This window comes from Cherax quadricarinatus, unplaced genomic scaffold (assembly GCF_038502225.1).
Source record: "Cherax quadricarinatus isolate ZL_2023a unplaced genomic scaffold, ASM3850222v1 Contig2622, whole genome shotgun sequence".
Classification (NCBI taxonomy): domain Eukaryota; kingdom Metazoa; phylum Arthropoda; class Malacostraca; order Decapoda; family Parastacidae; genus Cherax; species Cherax quadricarinatus.
In genome coordinates, this window is record NW_027197648.1 from 33,234 (window position 1) to 57,412 (window position 24,179).

Here is a 24,179-nt window from a genome sequence, read left to right on the forward strand (position 1 = left end):
ACCTGTGTTTACTCGGCGGTCAGTGACGTCACGTGATGACCTCACACATACAAGCTGAATCTTGTCGACTTCCCCCTATGTCAGTGACGTCACGTGATGACCCCGCACACAGGCTGAATCTTGTCGACTTCCCCCTACACATTTTATATACAACATAGGGAAAACATTTTCACTCTTAACCCAGGATAACCCAAATAATTTCACATTTTTTTCGTTAATACCCACAACAATCCACAATTTCTTCACAAAATACAACACAAGTCTAGACATTTTTCTCGTTTTAACTATTTCATCAGAAAAAGTCACCACATCACTTATAAGCACTTTTCGATTAATTCACTAGTCACAATTGTACATATTACGAAGTTAATACGCACACACACCTCACTTTACTTTGAACACCTTCAAAACACTCTCATAAATCATTTGAATACTCACAAAAATACCTTTGAACATTTCCAAACAACACTGAAACACTTCCAAAATATCATTTTGAGTACTCCCAAATACACCACTGAATACTACTAAAACACCACTGAATACAGTCAAAACACCACCAAAATCACCATAAACTAAGATCAACATAACAGACTAACACCCATTTTCACACAAATCCCCTCAAATCACTGTAACCAAGACGATTACCAATTTCTATGAGTACACTCACCTCCAACTAAGATATAACATGAGTGCAAAAAAACAAGAACACAATCCAAACACACACGAACACTTATAACAGAATCACTTCTTTTTCGGTATCTCTAGTTCGACAACAACGCCCACAACCCACAACACCCACATCCCACAACACCCACATCCCACAACACCCACAACCCACAATTTTTTTTTCTCGTTTTAACTAATTTCATCAGAAAAAGTCACAACAACAACCCACAACTTATAACCACTTTTTCGGTATCTCTAGTTCGACAACAACGCCCACAACCCACAACACCCACATCCCACAACACCCACATCCCACAACACCCACATCCCACAACACCCACAACCCACAATTTTTTCTCGTTTTAACTAATTTCATCAGAAAAAGTCACAACAACAACCCACAACTTATAACCACTTTTTCGATATCATAAAATCAACATATTTTCCTCTTGAAGAAATTCTATGCATTTTTTGTTCTGGATCTTCTTCGTTATCTCCATCTCAGTATTACACATTTCATATGCAACATAGGGAAAACATTTTCACTCTTAACCCAGAATAACCCAAATAATTCCACATTTTTTCGTTAATACCCACAACAATTCACATTTTTCTCGTTTTAACTATTTCATCAGAAAAAGTCACCACAACACTTATAACCACTTTTCGATAAATTCACAAGACTCAATTTTACATATTACGAAGTTAATACGCACACACACACACACACACACACACACACACACACACACACACACACACACACACCTTCAAAACGCTCATAAATCATTTAAATACTCACAAAAGCACCTTAGAACATTTCCAAACAACACTAAAACATTTCCAAAACAACATTTTGAATACTCCCAAATAAGATTTGACATCTCTAATTTATCTACACTTACATATTTCATTAAATTACAACTCATCCCCCAAACTCCTCCCTCATTCTCCAGATTTTTACAACAGTATCACAAAAACTATCTCAACACACTTTACTTTGAACAACACCAAAAACACCATCACACTTTACTTTGAATACTCCAAAAACATCATTCGAACACCACCAAAACACCACTGAATACTACCAGAACTCCTTCATACTCTTACACATCATTTGAACATCTTCAAAAACACCATTGAATAGTCTCAAACACCATTTGAGTACTCCCAAAGACAACACTGAATACTACTAAAAACACCACTGAATACAGTCAAAACACCACCAAAATCACCATAAACTAAGATCAACATAAAAGACTAACACCCATTTTCACACAAATCCCCTCAAATCACTATAACCAAGACGATTACAAATCACTATAACCATTTCTAGACGATCCCACTCACCTCCAACTAAGATATAACATGAGTGCACTAAAAAAAACATGAACACAATCCAAACTAACAGAAAAAGTCACAACAACAACCCACAACTTATAACCACTTTTTCGGTAACTAGTTCGACAACAACAACCCACAATCCCCACACCCACACCCACAATCCCACAACACAACCCAACACCCACAACACACTTATAACATCTTTTTCGGTATCTCTAGTTCGACAACAACGACAACAACCCACAACACCCACACCCACAACACCCACAACCCACAATTTTTTCTCGTTTTAACTAATTTCATCAGAAAAAGTCACAACAACAACCCACTTATAACATCTTTTTCAGCATCACTAGTTCAGACAACAACACCAACAACCCACACATCACTAGTTCGACAACCACACAACCCACATCACCCACACCCCACAATTTTTTCTCGTTTTAACTAATTTCATCAGAAAGTCACAACAACAACCCACTTATAACATCTTTTTTGGTATCTCTAGCTCGACTACATTACCCACAACCCTCATCACTTACCAATTTATTCACAATTTATTCGATACAAATTTTTCCCCTTCTTTTTACTGAATCTTAAATGTAATACACATTCCTCCCTACATTACTAAAATTCTAATAAAATCCTCTCCATACCCATCTCCTTGTATCCACATAAATTGATATTATACTCACAACAACTAATCTCACTACCCAACTACTGCGACATGTTTCAACACCCTCCATTCTTTTCCAATATATCATAACTTTTCAATTCTATAATTTCTTTTAAAATATTCACACATTACCTTTATTTTCAGTAAAATCCCCCCATATTTCATTAAATTTCTAATACAACCCTCCCCATACCCCTCTCCATCTCACCCACATTTCTTCACATCCACTCACCCATCTCCCAACACACCTCTTCTGAACACACACAAAAATCACATTTCACATCCACAAATGCATCTCATCACCCATCTCAAATCCACTAAAATCACTGTATCCAAGATATTCACAAAACTCTATGACCACCTACACACACACACACACACACACACACACACACACACACACACACACACACACACACACACACACACACATGCACACACACACACACACACACACACACACACACACACACACACACACACACACACACACACACACACACACACACACACATTACTTTGAACACCTTCAAAACACTCTCATACATCATTTGAGACCACCTTTTCTCAATATCTCTTAAGAAATATTCTCTCATCCACAACCTTTATCATCTCACTACAGAACAACCCCAAGATTACTTCGAACACTCTCATAAATCATTTGAATACTCACATAAACACCTTTGAACATTTCCAAACAACACTGAAGCACTTCCAAAATATCATTTTGAATACTCCCAAATAAGATTTATCATCTCTAATTTATCTACACTTACACATTTCATTAACTGAAATTACAACTCATCCACCATACTACTCCCTCAGTCTCCAGACTTTACAACATTATCACAAAAACTAACTCATACACTTATGACATGAGACATTTTACCAAAACTAACACAAACACACCCACACACACCACACTTTACTTTGTACAACACCAAAAACAACATCAATTACCTTTGATTACTCCAAAAACATCATTTAAACACATTCAAAAACATCATCAAACTCCTTTGAATACTCCCAAAACACCACTGAATACTACCAAAACAGCACCGAATACTGCCCAAACAACACTAAAAATCACCAGAAACTAAGATCAACACCACCAACTAACACCCATTTTATAGAAATCCCCTCAAATCACTATAACCAAGAAGATCCCACTCACCTCAAAACAACTAAGATCGCAGAAAACACTCATTTTTATAAACATTCACACAAAAAATCACAATCACCAACTCCATACAATATCAATTACACTCCTCTCACTACCACCAACACATACCAGCACAGATAGGAATACCTCCCATGACATCACACTCCATCCTGCGTTTACTTGGCGATCAGCGACATCACACCCCACTTTTACTTCATTTAACTTAACGAGAGGAAGTTACTTGTTTCAACCTGTTATATCTCCAATATCTAAGATCACCACAATCAAGACGTTTACCAAATTCTATAACCCCTCCACTAAGATCACACATTTTTGTACACATTCTCTTAAAACATCATCATAACGAAGATCACTAAAACTATCTATACTTTTACTAAGATCACATAACATTTTATCTTCTCTAACTCACCCACCAATTTACATTCTCATTCACACTTACACATTTCATTAACCGAAATTACATCTCATCCACCAAACTCCTCCCTCATTCTCCAGACTTTACAACATTAGCACAAAAAAAAAACTAACTCATACACTTATGACATGAGACATTACCATAACTAACACACTGACTAACTTTGAACCAACTCTGAACATCACCAAAACACCACTGATCATCTTCAAAAAATACTCTGCACATCATTTGAACACCTTCAAAAAACACCATCAAACACCTCCGAATACTCCCAAAACACTACTGATTACTACCAAATCACAACTGAATACTACCAAAACACTGTCAAAATCACCAGAATCTAAGTTTAGCATCACCAGCTAACATCCATTTTATAGAAATTCCCTCAAATCACTATAACCAAGAACTCCCTCCCCATGGGCGCAAAAAAAAAAAAAGAAAAACTTGAACACAAACCTAATACGCAAACACTTAGTACATGATCACCATCAACTGAAAACATATCTTGTACACACATAAATCTAAGACAACCACCAACAACAATCACCCATGTTCACTTACCTCAAAAATCACTAATATCACAGAAAACACTCATTTTTTATAAACATTCACACAAAAAATCATATTTGACAATATCTAAGCGCACTCACCTCACTACCACCAACACACGATGTCACACCTCACAGGACCGGCGAGGTCACCTCCAGTGACGTCACACTCCCATCTGTGTTTACTTGGTGGTGGTAACATCACACCCAACCCACCTTGTTTCAACCTGTTGTACCCTACATTATCTAAGAACACTATAACCAAGACGATTACCAGATTTTATGACCCCACCACTAATATCACAGAAAACACTCATTTTTATAATTATTCACACAAAAATCACGATCACCAATTCCATATCATGTTTACCATCATCTATCAACACTCATCACCAAGATCACCAAAAATCTAAGATCATGCATCTCAAAACTACTATGATCACTGAAAACACTTATTTTTTAAACATTCGCACAAAAATAAGACATACACAAAAATACCACGACACTTCCACCAACATCTATAACATAACATGAGCACTATAACATATCTATATATATATATATATATATATATATATATATATATATATATATATATATATATATATATATACATATATATATATATATATATATATATATATATATATATATATATATATATATATATATATATATATATATATATATATATATATATATATATCTTTCAACAAACCGGCCATATCCCACCAAGGCAGGGAGGCCCAAAAAGAAAAACAAAAGTTTCTCTTTTTAACTTTAGTAATGTGTACAGGAGAAGGGGTTACTAGCCCCTTACTCTTGGCCTTTTAGTCGCCTCTTACGACACGCATGGCTTACGGAGGAAGAATTCTGTCATGCCAAATAGGTAAATCTTGCGATTTTGTTTAAACAGCATGCCGAATAAGGCATTCGAAACTTTGCATATGCAATAATTTCTCAAAAATCATTCTGAATCTGACGTAAAAAAAATTTCGTTGTCTGTTTAACATAAAATAACTGTAAACTTATCTAAAATATATTTTGTTGGATTAGGCTTAATTTAATTGCGCTTTTTCGAAATACACATGACACATAATTGAAAAATCTTTAAAAATTGCTAGAAATACTTTTTACAGTCCAAAAAGGGACAAACAGCCTTATTCAACTAAAAATATGTTGGTTCTCCCATACCATGAAAACTTGGTAGATATGCCTTTCCTACTTCAGAATTTAAATATCAAAGTTGTATTTAAAAATCTTCATAAAGTTAAAAACTTTTGATAAAAAATTTTCTATGAAATAGTGAAGGTTGTGTCTACAAGATTCCTTGTAAAATATATGATAAACTTTATTACGGTGATACTGGTAAAAGTCATGAAATAAGATTAAAGCAACATAAATATAGCATTAGAAGTAGACAAAATTCTAATGCTCTGTTTATTTATTTAAGAGATTTTAACCATCTAACTGATTTTCAAAGGCTGAGAAAGTTGTATCTAGCAAGTTCATAATTGAGAGGAATATAATAAATTCAAGTTTCATTAAAAATACTTTTGATAATAATATGAATATTGCTTTTGGGTTATACAAATTGGGTTCATTTAAAATAATAAAATTTGGGAAGAATTCAAAATACATTAGACATGTTAAAATTCTTAATGCTTGGGTAGAACATAAGTTGTGTTTCACTATCGCCATCATAAAACATCAGGTGTTGTAAGGTAACTGTGAGGTGTAGTCTCATTCCTTATATGTCTTCCTTTTGATTTTTTTTTATTATTTGCAGTTCCTTGATAATGTGAGAAATCACAAAAGTACTTGGAATTCCAGGAACTATCAGACATACCCTGGGAAACAAACATGAGCACTGTAAGTCCTCACCAGTGCCTGTAGAACCTGAATGCAGAAGCATACAATGTCGCAACAGAGGAAAGATAGTCTTAGCCCAGAGATCACTGATTTAGAGCAAAAACTTAGGCTGTCATACCAAACAGAAGAAACACAAAGGGAACAAAAGGCCATCCAGGATACTGCAACAAATTCAAAATATTTTTATTCATATGCATAATCCAATCTAAGAACTACCTGTAGAATAGGACCAGTAAATAATGAGAGGAGACTTTTATACTGACGATGAACAGGAAATGAACGAAGTTCTAAAGGATCAGTATGAGTTGGCGTTCAGCAGTCCACGAAATGACATCAGGGTAGAGAATGCAGAAGCATTTTTCACTCAAACGGAAGGCTGCACAGACCAGCTAACTCATATCAGCACCAATTCCATAGATTTCGGAAGAGAAATTGATATCATACCAATCCACTCAGTACTTGGACCAGATCCATGGAATGCTTTATTTATAAAAAAAAGTGCGAAGTACAACAAACAAGAGCTCTCAGTATTGTTTGGAAAAAGAACCAAGATATAGGTAAATACAGCAGACTTGAAAAAAGTGCACATAAAGCTTCTTTGCATAAGAGAGTCAATAAAGCGTTAGCTAAAATTTACAGACCAGTAGCGCTAACTTTCCACTTCATAAAAATCTTCGAAAAGTGATGAGAAAGCCGATTACAAATTTCATGGATCAGCACAATTGGTATAACCCAAACCAGCATGATTTTTGAGCAGGACGATCATGCCTGTCATAGTAGCTGAACCACTTTGACAGAATTAAGGAGGCGTTGCAAGACATTTGAAGTGCAGATGAGATATAAATAGATTTTGCAAAGGCATTTGACAAAAGTGTCACGAAAGAACACGTGAAAGACTTGAGAATTAAGTCAGCAGAACTTTCTTTCAAAGAACATTGTAATATAAATATCACGACAGCCAGGAGTATGACGGGGTGGACAAGGAGAACATTCAAAGCAAGGAGAAAATAATGCCAATGGTGACACTTTTCAAATCTCCAGTGCTCCCTCATTTAGAATATCGCTTCGTGCTAACGGCGCCGTTCAGAGCAATTTACATAAACGATATAGATGAAGGAATAAACAGCGATATAAGCAAATTTACTGATGACACCAAATTAGGCCGTCCAATTCATTCTAATGAGGACATTAGAGCACTCCAGGATGATGTGAATAGACTGATGCAGTGATCGGAGAAGTGGCAGATGCAGTTTAATAGAGATAAATGCAAAGTGCTAAATGTTGGACAGGACAATAACAATGCCACATATAAACTAAATAATGTAGATCATAATATTACTAACTGTGAAAAGGATTTAGGAGTTCTGGTTAGCAGTAATCTGAAACCAAGACAACAGTGCGTGAGTTATCGCAATAAAGCTAACAGAATCCTTGGCGTCATATCAAGAAGTATAAATAATAGAAGTCCTCAGGTTGTTCTTCAACTTTATATATCTTTGGTTAGGTCTTATTCAGATTATGGATCTAAATGCAATGGAAAACATACAAAGGAGGATGACAATGTTGATCCTATGTATCAGGAATCTTCCCTATAAGGATAGACTGAGGGACCTGAATCTGCACTCCCTAGGAAGGCGTAGAATTAGGGAGGATATGATTGAGGTGTATAAATGGAAAACAGGAATTAATAATGGGGATGTAAATAGCGTGCTAAAAATATCTAGCCTAGACAGGACTCACAGCAATGGTTTTAAGTTGGAAAAATTCCAATTCAGGAAGGATGTAGGAAAGCACTGGTTTGGTAATAGAGTTGTGGATGAGTGTAACGAACTCCCGAGTACCGTCATAGAAGCTAAGACCTTGTGTAGTTTTAAGAATAGGTTAAATAAATACATGATTGGGTGTGGTGGGTGTGAGTTGGACCTGGCTGTGCTCTTTCCTTAGTGAATGGGACCTGGCCTGATAACCTTAAGGATTGGCTTAAGCCGGTTGAATGGGCCAGTAGGCCTGTTGCAGTGTTCCTACTTCTTATGTTCTTATATCAGAGCTGGAACAAATACACAGATCGTTTACTGCACACACTGAGCCAGTAAAGCATTTAAATTATTGAGAAAGCTTTTAAGTCTTAAATTGCTACTCACTGTAAAGGAGAGAAAGATACATGATAATATAATAGTAGGTTGGTAGACAGCAACCACCCAGGGAAGTACTACCGTCCTGCCAGATGACTGTGAAACAGAAACCTGTAACTGTTTTGCATGATGGTAGGATTGCTGTTTTCTTTTTCTGTCTCATAAACACGCTAGATAACAGGGATATCTTGCTACTCCTACTTACACTTTGGTCACACTTCACAGACACGCACATGCATATATATATACATACATCTAGGTTTTTCTCCTTTTTCTAAATAGCTCTTGTTCTTCTTTATTTCTTCTATTGTCCATGGGGAAGTGGAAAAGAATCTTTCCTCCGTAAGCCATGCGTGTCGTATGAGGCGACTAAAATGCCGGGAGCAATGGGCTAGTAACCCCTTCTCCTGTAGACATTTACTAAAAAAGAGAAGAAGAAAAACTTTATAAAACTGGGATGCTTAAATGTGCGTGGATGTAGTGCGGATGACAAGAAACAGATGATTGCTGATGTTATGAATGAAAAGAAGTTGGATGTCCTGGCCCTAAGCGAAACAAAGCTGAAGGGGGTAGGGGAGTTTCAGTGGGGGGAAATAAATGGGATTAAATCTGGAGTATCTGAGAGAGTTAGAGCAAAGGAAGGGGTAGCAGTAATGTTGAATGATCAGTTATGGAAGGAGAAAAGAGAATATGAATGTGTAAATTCAAGAATTATGTGGATTAAAGTAAAGGTTGGATGCGAGAAGTGGGTCATAATAAGCGTGTATGCACCTGGAGAAGAGAGGAATGCAGAGGAGAGAGAGAGATTTTGGGAGATGTTAAGTGAATGTATAGGAGCCTTTGAACCAAGTGAGAGAGTAATTGTGGTAGGGGACCTGAATGCTAAAGTAGGAGAAACTTTTAGAGAGGGTGTGGTAGGTAAGTTTGGGGTGCCAGGTGTAAATGATAATGGGAGCCCTTTGATTGAACTTTGTATAGAAAGGGGTTTAGTTATAGGTAATACATATTTTAAGAAAAAGAGGATAAATAAGTATACAAGATATGATGTAGGGCGAAATGACAGTAGTTTGTTGGATTATGTATTGGTAGATAAAAGACTGTTGAGTAGACTTCAGGATGTACATGTTTATAGAGGGGCCACAGATATATCAGATCACTTTCTAGTTGTAGCTACACTGAGAGTAAAAGGTAGATGGGATACAAGGAGAATAGAAGTATCAGGGAAGAGAGAGGTGAAGGTTTATAAACTAAAAGAGGAGGCAGTTAGGGTAAGATATAAACAGCTATTGGAGGATAGATGGGCTAATGAGAGCATAGGCAATGGGGTCGAAGAGGTATGGGGTAGGTTTAAAAATGTAGTGTTAGAGTGTTCAGCAGAAGTTTGTGGTTACAGGAAAGTGGGTGCGGGAGGGAAGAGGAGCGATTGGTGGAATGATGATGTAAAGAGAGTAGTAAGGGAGAAAAAGTTAGCATATGAGAAGTTTTTACAAAGTAGAAGTGATGCAAGGAGGGAAGAGTATATGGAGAAAAAGAGAGAGGTTAAGAGAGTGGTGAAGCAATGTAAAAAGAGAGCAAATGAGAGAGTGGGTGAGATGTTATCAACAAATTTTGTTGAAAATAAGAAAAAGTTTTGGAGTGAGATTAACAAGTTAAGAAAGCCTAGAGAACAAATGGATTTGTCAGTTAAAAATAGGAGAGGAGAGTTATTAAATGGAGAGTTAGAGGTATTGGGAAGATGGAGGGAATATTTTGAGGAATTGTTAAATGTTGATGAAGATAGGGAAGCTGTGATTTCGTGTATAGGACAAGGAGGAATAACATCTTGTAGGAGTGAGGAAGAGCCAGTTGTGAGTGTGGGGGAAGTTCGTGAGGCAGTAGGTAAAATGAAAGGGGGTAAGGCAGCCGGGATTGATGGGATAAAGATAGAAATGTTAAAAGCAGGTGGGGATATAGTTTTGGAGTGGTTGGTGCAATTATTTAATAAATGTATGGAAGAGGGTAAGGTACCTAGGGATTGGCAGAGAGCATGCATAGTTCCTTTGTATAAAGGCAAAGGGGATAAAAGAGAGTGCAAAAATTATAGGGGGATAAGTCTGCTGAGTATACCTGGTAAAGTGTATGGTAGAGTTATTATTGAAAGAATTAAGAGTAAGACGGAGAATAGGATAGCAGATGAACAAGGAGGCTTTAGGAAAGGTAGGGGGTGTGTGGACCAGGTGTTTACAGTGAAACATATAAGTGAACAGTATTTAGATAAGGCTAAAGAGGTCTTTGTGGCATTTATGGATTTGGAAAAGGCGTATGACAGGGTGGATAGGGGGGCAATGTGGCAGATGTTGCAAGTGTATGGTGTAGGAGGTAGGTTACTGAAAGCAGTGAAGAGTTTTTACGAGGATAGTGAGGCTCAAGTTAGAGTATGTAGGAAAGAGGGAAATTTTTTCCCAGTAAAAGTAGGCCTTAGACAAGGATGTGTGATGTCACCGTGGTTGTTTAATATATTTATAGATGGGGTTGTAAGAGAAGTAAATGCGAGGGTCTTGGCAAGAGGCGTGGAGTTAAAAGATAAAGAATCACACACAAAGTGGGAGTTGTCACAGCTGCTCTTTGCTGATGACACTGTGCTCTTGGGAGATTCTGAAGAGAAGTTGCAGAGATTGGTGGATGAATTTGGTAGGGTGTGCAAAAGAAGAAAATTAAAGGTGAATACAGGAAAGAGTAAGGTTATGAGGATAACAAAAAGATTAGGTGATGAAAGATTGAATATCAGATTGGAGGGAGAGAGTATGGAGGAGGTGAATGTATTCAGATATTTGGGAGTGGACGTGTCAGCGGATGGGTCTATGAAAGATGAGGTGAATCATAGAATTGATGAGGGGAAAAGAGTGAGTGGTGCACTTAGGAGTCTGTGGAGACAAAGAACTTTGTCCTTGGAGGCAAAGAGGGGAATGTATGAGAGTATAGTTTTACCAACGCTCTTATATGGGTGTGAAGCATGGGTGATGAATGTTGCAGCGAGGAGAAGGCTGGAGGCAGTGGAGATGTCATGTCTGAGGGCAATGTGTGGTGTGAATATAATGCAGAGAATTCGTAGTTTGGAAGTTAGGAGGAGGTGCGGGATTACCAAAACTGTTGTCCAGAGGGCTGAGGAAGGGTTGTTGAGGTGGTTCGGACATGTAGAGAGAATGGAGCGAAACAGAATGACTTCAAGAGTGTATCAGTCTGTAGTGGAAGGAAGGCGGGGTAGGGGTCGGCCTAGGAAAGGTTGGAGAGAGGGGGTAAAGGAGGTTTTGTGTGCGAGGGGCTTGGACTTCCAGCAGGCATGCGTGAGCGTGTTTGATAGGAGTGAATGGAGACAAATGGTTTTTAATACTTGACGTGCTGTTGGAGTGTGAGCAAAGTAACATTTATGAAGGGGTTCAGGGAAACCGGCAGGCCGGACTTGAGTCCTGGAGATGGGAAGTACAGTGCCTGCACTCTGAAGGAGGGGTGTTAATGTTGCAGTTTAAAAACTGTAGTGTAAAGCACCCTTCTGGCAAGACAGTGATGGAGTGAATGATGGTGAAAGTTTTTCTTTTTCGGGCCACCCTGCCTTGGTGGGAATCGGCCAGTGTGATAATAAAAAAAAAATATATATATATACTCGGATCAAATTTTTGGGGTTCCCCCTCCCACTTTCACCCCCCATCCCATTTTTTTTTTGAATTTCATTTTCTTGTGCTCTCCTCGGATCAAATTTTTGAGGTTCCCTCTCCCACTTTCACCCCCATCCCAATTTTTTTATTAATTTCATTTTCTTATGATCTCGGATCAAGTTTTTTGATTCCCCCGTCTGGGGGTAAGCATTCAAAATGGACTCCCACTTCCACCCCAAGTATTTCTCCTCCATCTCCTTACATCAAGTTTTTCTCGATAATACAAAGACTCCAATTCCTCAGATCAAATTTTTTCTCGAAATCAATAATACCAAGTCTCCAACTCCTTGGATCAAGTTTTTCTCGATAATACAAAGACTCCATCTCCTCGGAACAAGTTTTTTGGATTCCCCCGTCTGGGGGTAAGCATTCAAAATGAACTCCCACTTTCACCCCAAATATTTCTCCTCCATCTCCTTGGATCAAGGTTTTCTTAAAACATCTCTAGGTGATATACGGAATGAATAAGGAAGGATGTTTCAGGGATGATGTGGATGAGGAATGTGATATGTAGCATAGGTGAGAAATGATAAATGCGGTATGAATATTCATACCGCAATATGTCAAGTATAGGTTTTGGTGTATGTCTTAGTTAAGATGTGTATGTCTTAGTTGGAGGTGAATGTCTTAGATTTGGTGTGTATGTCTCATGTCTTAAATTTGTGATTGAAATGTATAAGTTGTGGGTGTCTGTGTATTATTTTTTTTTTGTGATGGTGATATGTTATAGTGCTCATGTTATGTTATAGATGTTGGTGGAAGTGTCGTGGTATTTTTGTGTATGTCTTATTTTTGTGCGAATGTTTAAAAAATAAGTGTTTTCAGTGATCATAGTAGTTTTGAGATGCATGATCTTAGATTTTTGGTGATCTTGGTGATGAGTGTTGATAGATGATGGTAAACATGATATGGAATTGGTGATCGTGATTTTTGTGTGAATAATTATAAAAATGAGTGTTTTCTGTGATATTAGTGGTGGGGTCATAAAATCTGGTAATCGTCTTGGTTATAGTGTTCTTAGATAATGTAGGGTACAACAGGTTGAAACAAGGTGGGTTGGGTGTGATGTTACTAACCACCAAGTAAACACAGATGGGAGTGTGACGTCACTGGAGGTGACCTCGCCGGTCCTGTGAGGTGTGACATCGTGTGTTGGTGGTAGTGAGGTGAGTGCGCTTAGATATTGTCAAATATGATTTTTTGTGTGAATGTTTATAAAAAATGAGTGTTTTCTGTGATATTAGTGATTTTTGAGGTAAGTGAACATGGGTGATTGTTGTTGGTGGTTGTCTTAGATTTATGTGTGTACAAGATATGTTTTCAGTTGATGGTGATCATGTACTAAGTGTTTGCGTATTAGGTTTGTGTTCAACTTTTCTTTTTTTTTTTTTTTTTGCGCCCATGGGGAGGGAGTTCTTGGTTATAGTGATTTGAGGGAATTTCTATAAAATGGATGTTAGCTGGTGATGCTAAACTTAGATTCTGGTGATTTTGACGGTGTTTTGGTAGTATTCAGTGGTGATTTGGTAGTAATCAGTAGTGTTTTGGGAGTATTCGGAGGTGTTTGATGGTGTTTTTTGAAGGTGTTCAAATGATGTGCAGAGTATTTTTTGAAGATGATCAGTGGTGTTTTGGTGATGTTCAGAGTTGGTTCAAAGTTAGTCAGTGTGTTAGTTATGGTAATGTCTCATGTCATAAGTGTATGAGTTAGTTTTTTTTTTTGTGCTAATGTTGTAAAGTCTGGAGAATGAGGGAGGAGTTTGGTGGATGAGATGTAATTTCGGTTAATGAAATGTGTAAGTGTGAATGAGAATGTAAATTGGTGGGTGAGTTAGAGAAGACAAAATGTTATGTGATCTTAGTAAAAGTATAGATAGTTTTAGTGATCTTCGTTATGATGATGTTTTAAGAGAATGTGTACAAAAATGTGTGATCTTAGTGGAGGGGTTATAGAATTTGGTAAACGTCTTGATTGTGGTGATCTTAGATATTGGAGATATAACAGGTTGAAACAAGTAACTTCCTCTCGTTAAGTTAAATGAAGTAAAAGTGGGGTGTGACGTCGCTGATCGCCAAGTAAACGCAGGATGGAGTGTGATGTCATGGGAGGTATCCCTATCTGTGCTGGTATGTGTTGGTGGTAGTGAGAGGAGTGTATTAGATATTGTATGGAGTTGGTGATTGTGATTTTTTGTGTGAATGTTTATAAAAATGAGTGTTTTCTGCGATCTTAGTGGTTTTGAGGTGAGTGGGATCGTCTTGGTTATAGTGATTTGAGGGGATTTCTATAAAATGGGTGTTAGTTGGTGGTGTTGATCTTAGTTTCTGGTGATTTTTAGTGTTGTTTGGGCAGTATTCGGTGCTGTTTTGGTAGTATTCAGTGGTGTTTTGGGAGTATTCAAAGGAGTTTGATGATGTTTTTGAATGTGTTCAAATGATGTTTTTGGAGTAATCAAAGGTAATTGATGTTGTTTTTGGTGTTGTACAAAGTAAAGTGTGGTGTGTGTGGGTGTGTTTGTGTTAGTTTTGGTAAAATGTCTCATGTCATAAGTGTATGAGTTAGTTTTTGTGATAATGTTGTAAAGTCTGGAGACTGAGGGAGTAGTATGGTGGATGAGTTGTAATTTTTAATGAAATGTGTAAGTGTAGATAAATTAGAGATGATAAATCTTATTTGGGAGTATTCAAAATGATATTTTGGAAGTGCTTCAGTGTTGTTTGGAAATGTTCAAAGGTGTTTATGTGAGTATTCAAATGATTTATGAGAGTGTTCGAAGTAATCTTGGGGTTGTTCTGTAGTGAGATGATAAAGGTTGTGGATGAGAGAATATTTCTTAAGAGATATTGAGAAAAGGTGGTCTCAAATGATGTATGAGAGTGTTTTGAAGGTGTTCAAAGTAAAGTGTGTGTGTGTGTGTGTGTGTATGTGTGTGTGTGTGTGTGTGGGTGTGTGTGTGTGGGTGTGTGTGTGTGTGTGTGTGTGTGTGTGTGTGTGTGTGTACTCACCTAGTTGTACTCACCTAGTTGAGGTTGCGGGGGTCGAGTCCGAGCTCCTGGCCCCGCCTCTTCACTGATCGCTACTAGGTCACTCTCCCTGAGCCGTGAGCTTTATCATACCTCTGCTTAAAGCTATGTATGGATCCTGCCTCCACTACATCGCTTCCCAAACTATTCCACTTACTGACTACTCTGTGGCTGAAGAAATACTTCCTAACATCCCTGTGATTCATCTGTGTCTTCAGCTTCCAACTGTGTCCCCTTGTTACTGTGTCCAATCTCTGGAACATCCTGTCTTTGTCCACCTTGTCAATTCCTCTCAGTATTTTGTATGTCGTTATCATGTCCCCCCTATCTCTCCTGTCCTCCAGTGTCGTCAGGTTGATTTCCCTTAACCTCTCCTCGTAGGACATACCTCTTAGCTCTGGGACTAGTCTTGTTGCAAACCTTTGCACTTTCTCTAGTTTCTTCACGTGCTTGGCTAGGTGTGGGTTCCAAACTGGTGCCGCATACTCCAATATGGGCCTAACGTACACGGTGTACAGGGTCCTGAATGATTCCTTATTAAGATGTCGGAATGCTGTTCTGAGGTTTGCTAGGCGCCCATATGCTGCAGCAGTTATTTGGTTGATGTGCGCTTCAGGAGATGTGCCTGGTGTTATACTCACCCCAAGATCTTTTTCCTTGAGTGAGGTTTGTAGTCTCTGACCCCCTAGACTGTACTCCGTCTGCGGCCTTCTTTGCCCTTCCCCAATCTTCATGACTTTGCACTTGGTGGGATTGAACTCCAGGAGCCAATTGCTGGACCAGGTCTGCAGCCTGTCCAGATCCCTTTGTAGTTCTGCCTGGTCTTCGATCGAGTGAATTCTTCTCATCAACTTCACGTCATCTGCAAACAGGGACACCTCAGAGTCTATTCCTTCCGTCATGTCGTTCACAAATACCAGAAACAGCACTGGTCCTAGGACTGACCCCTGCGGGACCCCGCTGGTCACAGGTGCCCACTCTGACACCTCGCCACGTACCATGACTCGCTGCTGTCTTCCTGACAAGTATTCCCTGATCCATTGTAGTGCCTTCCCTGTTATCCCTGCTTGGTCCTCCAGTTTTTGCACCAATCTCTTGTGTGGAACTGTGTCAAACGCCTTCTTGCAGTCCAAGAAAATGCAATCCACCCACCCCTCTCTCTCTTGTCTTACTGCTGTCACCATGTCATAGAACTCCAGTAGGTTTGTGACACAGGATTTCCCGTCCCTGAAACCATGTTGGCTGCTGTTGATGAGATCATTCCTTTCTAGGTGTTCCACCACTCTTCTCCTGATAATCTTCTCCATGATTTTGCATACTATACATGTCAGTGACACTGGTCTGTAGTTTAATGCTTCATGTCTGTCTCCTTTTTTAAAGATTGGGACTACATTTGCTGTCTTCCATGCCTCAGGCAATCTCCCTGTTTCGATAGATGTATTGAATATTGTTGTTAGGGGTACACATAGCGCCTCTGCTCCCTCTCTCAATACCCATGGGGAGATGTTATCTGGCCCCATTGCCTTTGAGGTATCTAGCTCACTCAGAAGCCTCTTCACTTCTTCCTCGGTTGTGTGCACTGTGTCCAGCACTTGGTGGTGTGCCCCACCTCTCCGTCTTTCTGGAGTCCCTTCTGTCTCCTCTGTGAACACTTCTTTGAATCTCTTGTTGAGTTCTTCACATACTTCACGGTCATTTCTTGTTGTCTCTCCTCCTTCCTTCCTTAGCCTGATTACCTGGTCCTTGACTGTTGTTTTCCTCCTGATGTGGCTGTACAACAGTTTCGGGTCAGATTTGGCTTTCGCTGCTATGTCATTTTCATATTGTCTTTGGGCCTCCCTTCTTATCTGTGCATATTCGTTTCTGGCTCTACGACTGTTCTCCTTATTCTCCTGGGTCCTTTGCCTTCTATATTTCTTCCATTCCCTAGCACACTTGGTTTTTGCCTCCCTGCACCTTTGGGTAAACCATGGGCTCATCCTGGCTTTTTCATTATTCCTGTTACCCTTGGGTACAAACCTCTCCTCAGCCTCCTTGCATTTTGTTGCTACATATTCCATCATCTCATTAACTGGCTTCCCTGCCAGTTCTCTGTCCCACTGAACCCCGTTCAGGTAGTTCCTCATTCCTGTGTAGTCCCCTTTCTTGTAGTTTGGCTTCATTCGTCCTGGCCTTCCTGCTTCTCCCTCCACTTGTAGCTCTACTGTGTATTCGAAGCTTAAAACCACATGGTCACTGGCCCCAAGGGGTCTTTCATATGTGATGTCCTCGATATCTGCACTACTCAAGGTGAATACTAAGTCCAGCCTTGCTGGTTCATCCTCTCCTCTCTCTCTTGTAGTGTCCCTTACGTGTTGGCACATGAAGTTTTCCAGTACCACCTCCATCATCTTAGCCCTCCATGTATCTTGGCCCCCATGTGGGTCCAAGTTCTCCCAATCGATCTCCTTGTGGTTAAAGTCACCCATGATCAGGAGCTTTGCCCTGCATGCATGAGCTCTTCTGGCCACTCTAGCCAGTGTGTCAACCATCGCTCTATTGCTCTCGTCGTACTCTTGCCTTGGCCTCCTGCTGTTCTGTGGTGGGTTATACATCACTGCTATTACCACCTTGGGACCTCCAGAGTGAAGTGTTCCCACTATGTAATCACTTTCTTCTCCGCTGTCTCCTCTCTCCAGCTCATCAAAATTCCAGCGATTTTTGATCAGCAACGCCACTCCTCCACCCCCCCTGTTCCCTCTGTCTTTCCTCAGGATTTGGTATCCCGTTGGAAAGATGGCATCTGTTATCATACCTGTAAGCTTGGTTTCTGTGAGAGCTATGATGTCCGGTGATGCTTCTTTGACTCTTTCATGCCACTCCTCCCACTTATTTGTTATTCCATCAGCGTTTGTGTACCATACCTTCAGTTTCCTTTCCAACACTGTGGTTTGGGGGGCCTGTGAGGGTGGGAGACCTGGTGGCATACTGTGGGATTCTATAGCTCGGTGTTGGGTGGAGGCTGTGGGTATGGATTGTAGTGTGTGTTGGGATGGTGTGATAGGTTGTATGGTTCTGAGAATAGTTGTGTGTGTGCTTGCCCTTGCTGTTCTGTTCTGCTCTGACTGACCTCTGCTGGTTCCCTCCTTGTCTCTTTTCCTAGCTCCTTTCGCTTTTTTGTCCTCTCCCTCAGCTGCTGTCGTTCTGATTTTGTTCTGTCTCTGTCTAGGAACACCCTCTTGTACTCTTCCGAGTATTTCAATCGTGGTTTCTCTTGGAGGATCCTGTTCCGCACTGTTTCCGTCCTGAGAATCAGCTTGATTGGTCGGTTTCTCCCCTTCGAGTACCCCCCTATTCTCTGAAAATTTACAATCTCGTCCATCTCTTCACCTATTTCCGTGATGATTTTCTCAATCTCCTTTCTTTCTTCCTGCTGCCTTTCAGTGTGTGTCCTTTCCTCTCTCTCCTGAAGCCCATGGATAAACACTGATTTTGCCCTTTCTTCCTCCCATTGCCTCACCCTCTGTGACTCTGGATCCTGCCTGTATGTGGTCAGTTTCTCCCTTGATTTTTCCAGTGGCTCTTGATAGCCTTGTTGTGCCTCAGCATTCGACCTATCACCCTCTCCATCTGCAACCAGCTGATCTTCCCTTTCACTCCTTGGTCCTCCTTGGCAGGCTGATATGACCTTAGCATAATTCATAATTCCTTCCTTCCTGTTCGGCCTCGCAGCTTCATATGCTGTGTCTTCTCTGGTCACTGCCCCTGTAACTCGCTTCAGCCTATTTATCTCAACTTCTAGGACCCTTATCTTGGCTACTGCAGTTTCGACTTGTGCCTCCCAATTCTTTGTCTCCTTCTCCAACCTCTTTTCCAATTTCACAGAGAGCTCTTTCTCCATTTTTTCAGAAAGCTCTCCTAATTTTCTCTCCCACTCTTGTTCCATCCTTTTCCACTGCTCCTCCATCCACTCCTCCCTACCAGAACCATTCTCATCTGATCCTTGGTTCCTGCGAGTCCCCACCATTTTTTTTTTTTTTTTTTTTTTTTTTTTTTTTTTGTGAGAGAAGAGAGAAGGGAAAGGTGTGAGAAGGGAAAAATGGGGAAGAGATGGAGGAGAGAGAGATAGCAAGAGAGAGAGAGAGAAAGAGAGAGAGAGAGAGGGGGAGAGAGAGTGAAGGGAAGAGTAGGAGAGGGGGAGAGTTAGAAGGGAAAATGGGGAGAGAGAGAGCAAGAGAGAGAGAGAGAGAGAGAGAGAGAGAGAGAGAGAGAGAGAGAGAGAGAGAGAGAGAGAGAGAGAGAAGAGGGGAGAGGGAGAGAGAGAGAGGAGGGCAGAGAGGGGGAGAAGGGGGAAAGAGGGGGGAGATGGAAGAGCGAGAGGGGAGAGAGGCTAGGGGGGAGGGAGGGGAGGATGGGAGAGAGGTGGGGAAAGGGAGAGGGGAGAGATAATGGGAGGGGACAGATGTTAGAGGGGGAGAGATGTTAGAGGGGGGGAGGTGTTAGAGGTAAGAGATGTTAGAGGGGAAAGATGGGAGAGGGAAGAGAGAGAGAGAGAGATAGGTAGAGAGTGATAGGTAGAGAGAGAGATATAGGTAAAGAGTGAGAGAGGTAGAGATAGGTCTACTTAGGGTAGAAAGAGGGGGGAGAGGAGCGAGGTTCAGATGGTCAGTTCACAGGACGGTGTGAAATCCTGTGTATGTGTGTTTGCGTGTGTACTACAGCTTACAAGTGCTTGTTCCTGTGTGTGTATGTGTATGTGTATGTGTATGTGTGTGTGTGTGTATGTGTGTGTGTGTGTGTACGTGTGTGTGTGTGTGTGTATGTGTGTGTGTGTGTACGTGTGTGTGTGTGTGTGTATGTGTGTGTGTATGTGTGTATGTGTGTTTGTGTGTGTGTGTGTGTGTATGTGTATGTGTGTGTGTGCACGTGTGTGTGTGTGTGTGTGTGTGTGTGTGTGTGTGTGTGTGTGTGTGTGTGTGTGTGTGTGTGTGTGTGTGTGTGTGTGTGTGTGTGTGCCCCCACTTCTAAGTATTCATACTGCTAATGAATACCGGTAGATACCAGTAATTCTAAGCTTACCAATACTTGTAACACTTATCGATTCTACTTCTAAAATTCAGAAAGTAGCTAGGTTGTAAAATTTAGCTTGTTTCAGCTTAAGTGTCTGACGTTATCCCTCACTACCGCTTTAAACCTTGCACTTGTGAGTCATCACGTGACGTCACTGACCGCCGTAAACACAGGTGGGGTGACGTCACACTTGTTTAGACCTGTAGTAAGAGAAAGTACCATGCCCTATATGAGGAGTTCATTTGAATGCTTACCCCCAGAGGGGGGAATACAAAAAACTTGATTCGAGGAAGTGGAGTCTTTCTATTATCGAGAAAACCTTGATCCAAGGAGATGGAGACTTGGTATTATTGATTTCGAGAAAAATTTGATCCGAGGAATTGGAGTCTTTGTATTATCGAGAAAACCTTGATCCAAGGAGATGGAGGAGAAATATTTGGGGTGAAAGTGGGAGTTCATTTTGAATGCTTACCCCCAGACGGGGGAATCCAAAAAACTTGATCCGAGGAGATGGAGTCTTTGTACAGAGAACTTTCACGTCGCACATATCGGAGATAAAACACCTCAATTACTGGGAGCGCTTGAGGTTCCTAAACCTGTATTCCCTGGAACGCAGGAGGGAGAGATACATGATTATATACACCTGGAAAATCCTAGAGGGACTAGTACCGAACTTGCACACGAAAATCACTCACTACGAAAGCAAAAGACTTGGCAGACGATGCACCATCCCCCAAATGAAAAGCAGGGGTGTCACTAGCACGTTAAGAGACCATACAATAAGTGTCAGGGGCCCGAGACTGTTCAACTGTCTCCCAGCACACATAAGGGGGATTACGAACAGACCCCTGGCAGTCTTCAAGCTGGCACTGGACAAGCACCTAAAGTCAGTTCCTGATCAGCCGGGCTGTGGCTCGTACGTTGGTTTGCGTGCAGCCAGCAGAAACAGCCTGGTTGATCAGGCTCTGATCCACCAGGAGGCCTGGTCACAGACCGGGCCGCGGGGGCGTTGACCCCCGGAACTCTCTCCAGGTAAACTCCAGGTTATCGAGAAAAACTTGATCCAAGGAGTTGGAGACTTGGTATTATTGATTTCGAGAAAAAATTTGATCTGAGGAATTGCAGTCTTTGTATTATCGAGAAAAACTTGATGTAAGAAGATGGAGGAGAAATACTTGGGGTGGAAGTGGGAGTCCATTTTGAATGCTTACCCCCAGAGGGGGGGAATCCAAAAAGCTTGATCCGAGGAGATGGAGGAGAAATATTTGGGGTGAAAGTGGGAGTCCATTTTGAATGCTTACCCCCAGAGGGGGGAATCCAAAAAGCTTGATCCGAGGAGATGGAGGAGAAATATTTGGGGTGAAAGTGGGAGTCTATTTTGAATGCTTACGCGCAGACGGGGGAATCAAAAAACTTGATCCGAGGAGATCATAAGAAAATTAAATTAAAAAAAAAAATTGGGATGGGGGGTGAAAGTGGGAGAGGGAACCTCAAAAATTTGATCCGAGGAGAGCACAAGAAAATGAAATTCAAAAAAAAAATTGAAAAAAAATCGGAAAAAAAATTCGGGGAGCGGGGGCGATCCGGACGACGCTGCAGAAGGCGCAGCTGAAGGCGAGGGCAGGCGCGACGGACGGGCGCGAGGGGCGCGGGCGAGCGCGAGGGCACGACGGGCGGGTGGGTCGGCGCGAGGGCGGGGCAGGGTGGGGGCGCAGGTGGGGTGCGTGGGTGGGGGTTGAGCGAGGTGGTCGAGGGGGGTCGTTGGTGGGGTCGTGGGTGGGGTCAAGGTCATTAGCATAAAGGGTGAAAAGGAGTCTCCTCAGAGGAGACCGTACCGTGGGAGGGCCAGCTGGAGAGGAGGAGACCAAAGCTCTGTAGAAATCATCACTACTTATATATATATATATATATATATATATATATATATATATATATATATATATATATATATATATATATATATATATATATATATATATATATATATATATATATATATATATATATATATATATATATATATATATATATATATATATATATATATATATATATATATATATATATATATATATATATATATATATATATATATATATATATATATATATATATATATATATATATATATATATGTATATATATATTTATATATATATATATATATATATATATATATATATATATATATATATATATATATATATATATATATATATATATATATATATATGTATATATATATATATATATATATATATATACATATATATATATATATATATATATATATATATATATATATATATATATATATATATATATATATATATATATATATATATATATATATTAGGTGCCCCCGTTTCCTGGTGGCTAAAACTGTCGCATCACACGGCGAGGGTTTGGGTTCGATTCCCAGGGAGGGTAGAAACATTGGGCGTGTTTTTTTACACCGGTTGTCTACGTTCATCCATCAATAAAAAAGGTACCTGGGAGCTAGTCGACTGATGTGGGTCGCATCCTGGGACAAAACTGAACTAATTTGCCCGAAATGCTCAGCATAACAAGGATCTTTCTATATAGTAGTAAGTCATTGATGTCAGCTAGGACTGTATACTTTGTACATGTAGAAAATGAAGATATTATTATTATTATTATTATTATTATTATTATTATTATTATTATTATTATTATTTTTATTATTATTATTATTATTATTAAGTGCACTTCAAAAAATATTATTAAAAACATTTTATTTGTATCATATTTGAAAAATACTTTAGCACAAACATTGCTGCTAATATATAGCTATGTGAAATATATGATATTCTTCAGATATATAATATATACAGTAAAACTCAAAAACAAAATAGCGGTAACAAATAATGTAAATATATTACATACCATACAAAATAATGTAATTGTCATATAACACTGAGATAATTATCAAAGTAACTACAGGATACCAAAGTTACCTGTAACTCATGTTGTTCCTGGGACTTATGTGACAGTAGTTGCTCTTCAGCTGAATCTGCATTTTCAGTTTTCTTCTGGAACATAAAGTATATGTATAAATTTATGATCAAATTTGCATCCAAGTTGAAATTTCATTGTTGATGTTTGTTACAAAAACACAAAGAGAAGTGTTATTATTAAATTATGAAGTAAATGTTTAGATAATATGATAAATATTTGTTTGCAACATATATGAGAATATGATTATATATATTTGTGTGTGTTTGTATACTCACCTTATTATTCTCACCTAATTGCTTTTACAGGGGTTGAGTCATAGCTCTCGGCCCCGTCTCTTCACTGGTTCACTGGTATGTGTGTATGGTACTAAATAAGCCGAACTTGCCATATACACTGAGCACCCATAAAAATTTACTTTCCCCTCCTCAAAAATTTATTTTACAGATTTATAGGTAATTTTTTTCTTAAACATAGAACCCTCTCCTAACCTCTCTAAAACTAAGACAACTTTTCTAGTTAAAGAATGCTATGTATATATCATTGGTCTACTTAAAAATATTTAAATTTTCATTAAGTCTACGATACATCATTTTCGTTAT

The 24,179-nt window shown here is 39.5% G+C and overlaps 1 long non-coding RNA gene across 1 annotated transcript in view; it reads right to left on the reverse strand.

Annotated features, from left to right (window-relative positions):
- The window catches only part of LOC128684032 (uncharacterized), a 44,589-nt gene extending 20,932 nt beyond the window's left edge, over nucleotides 1-23,657 (reverse strand). Inside the window, exon 1 of the long non-coding RNA XR_011391486.1 lies at nucleotides 23,580-23,657. This is a non-coding gene — a long non-coding RNA (uncharacterized lncRNA). The remainder of the gene's footprint in view (nucleotides 1-23,579) is intronic.
- Nucleotides 23,658-24,179: the final 522 nt, after the last annotated feature.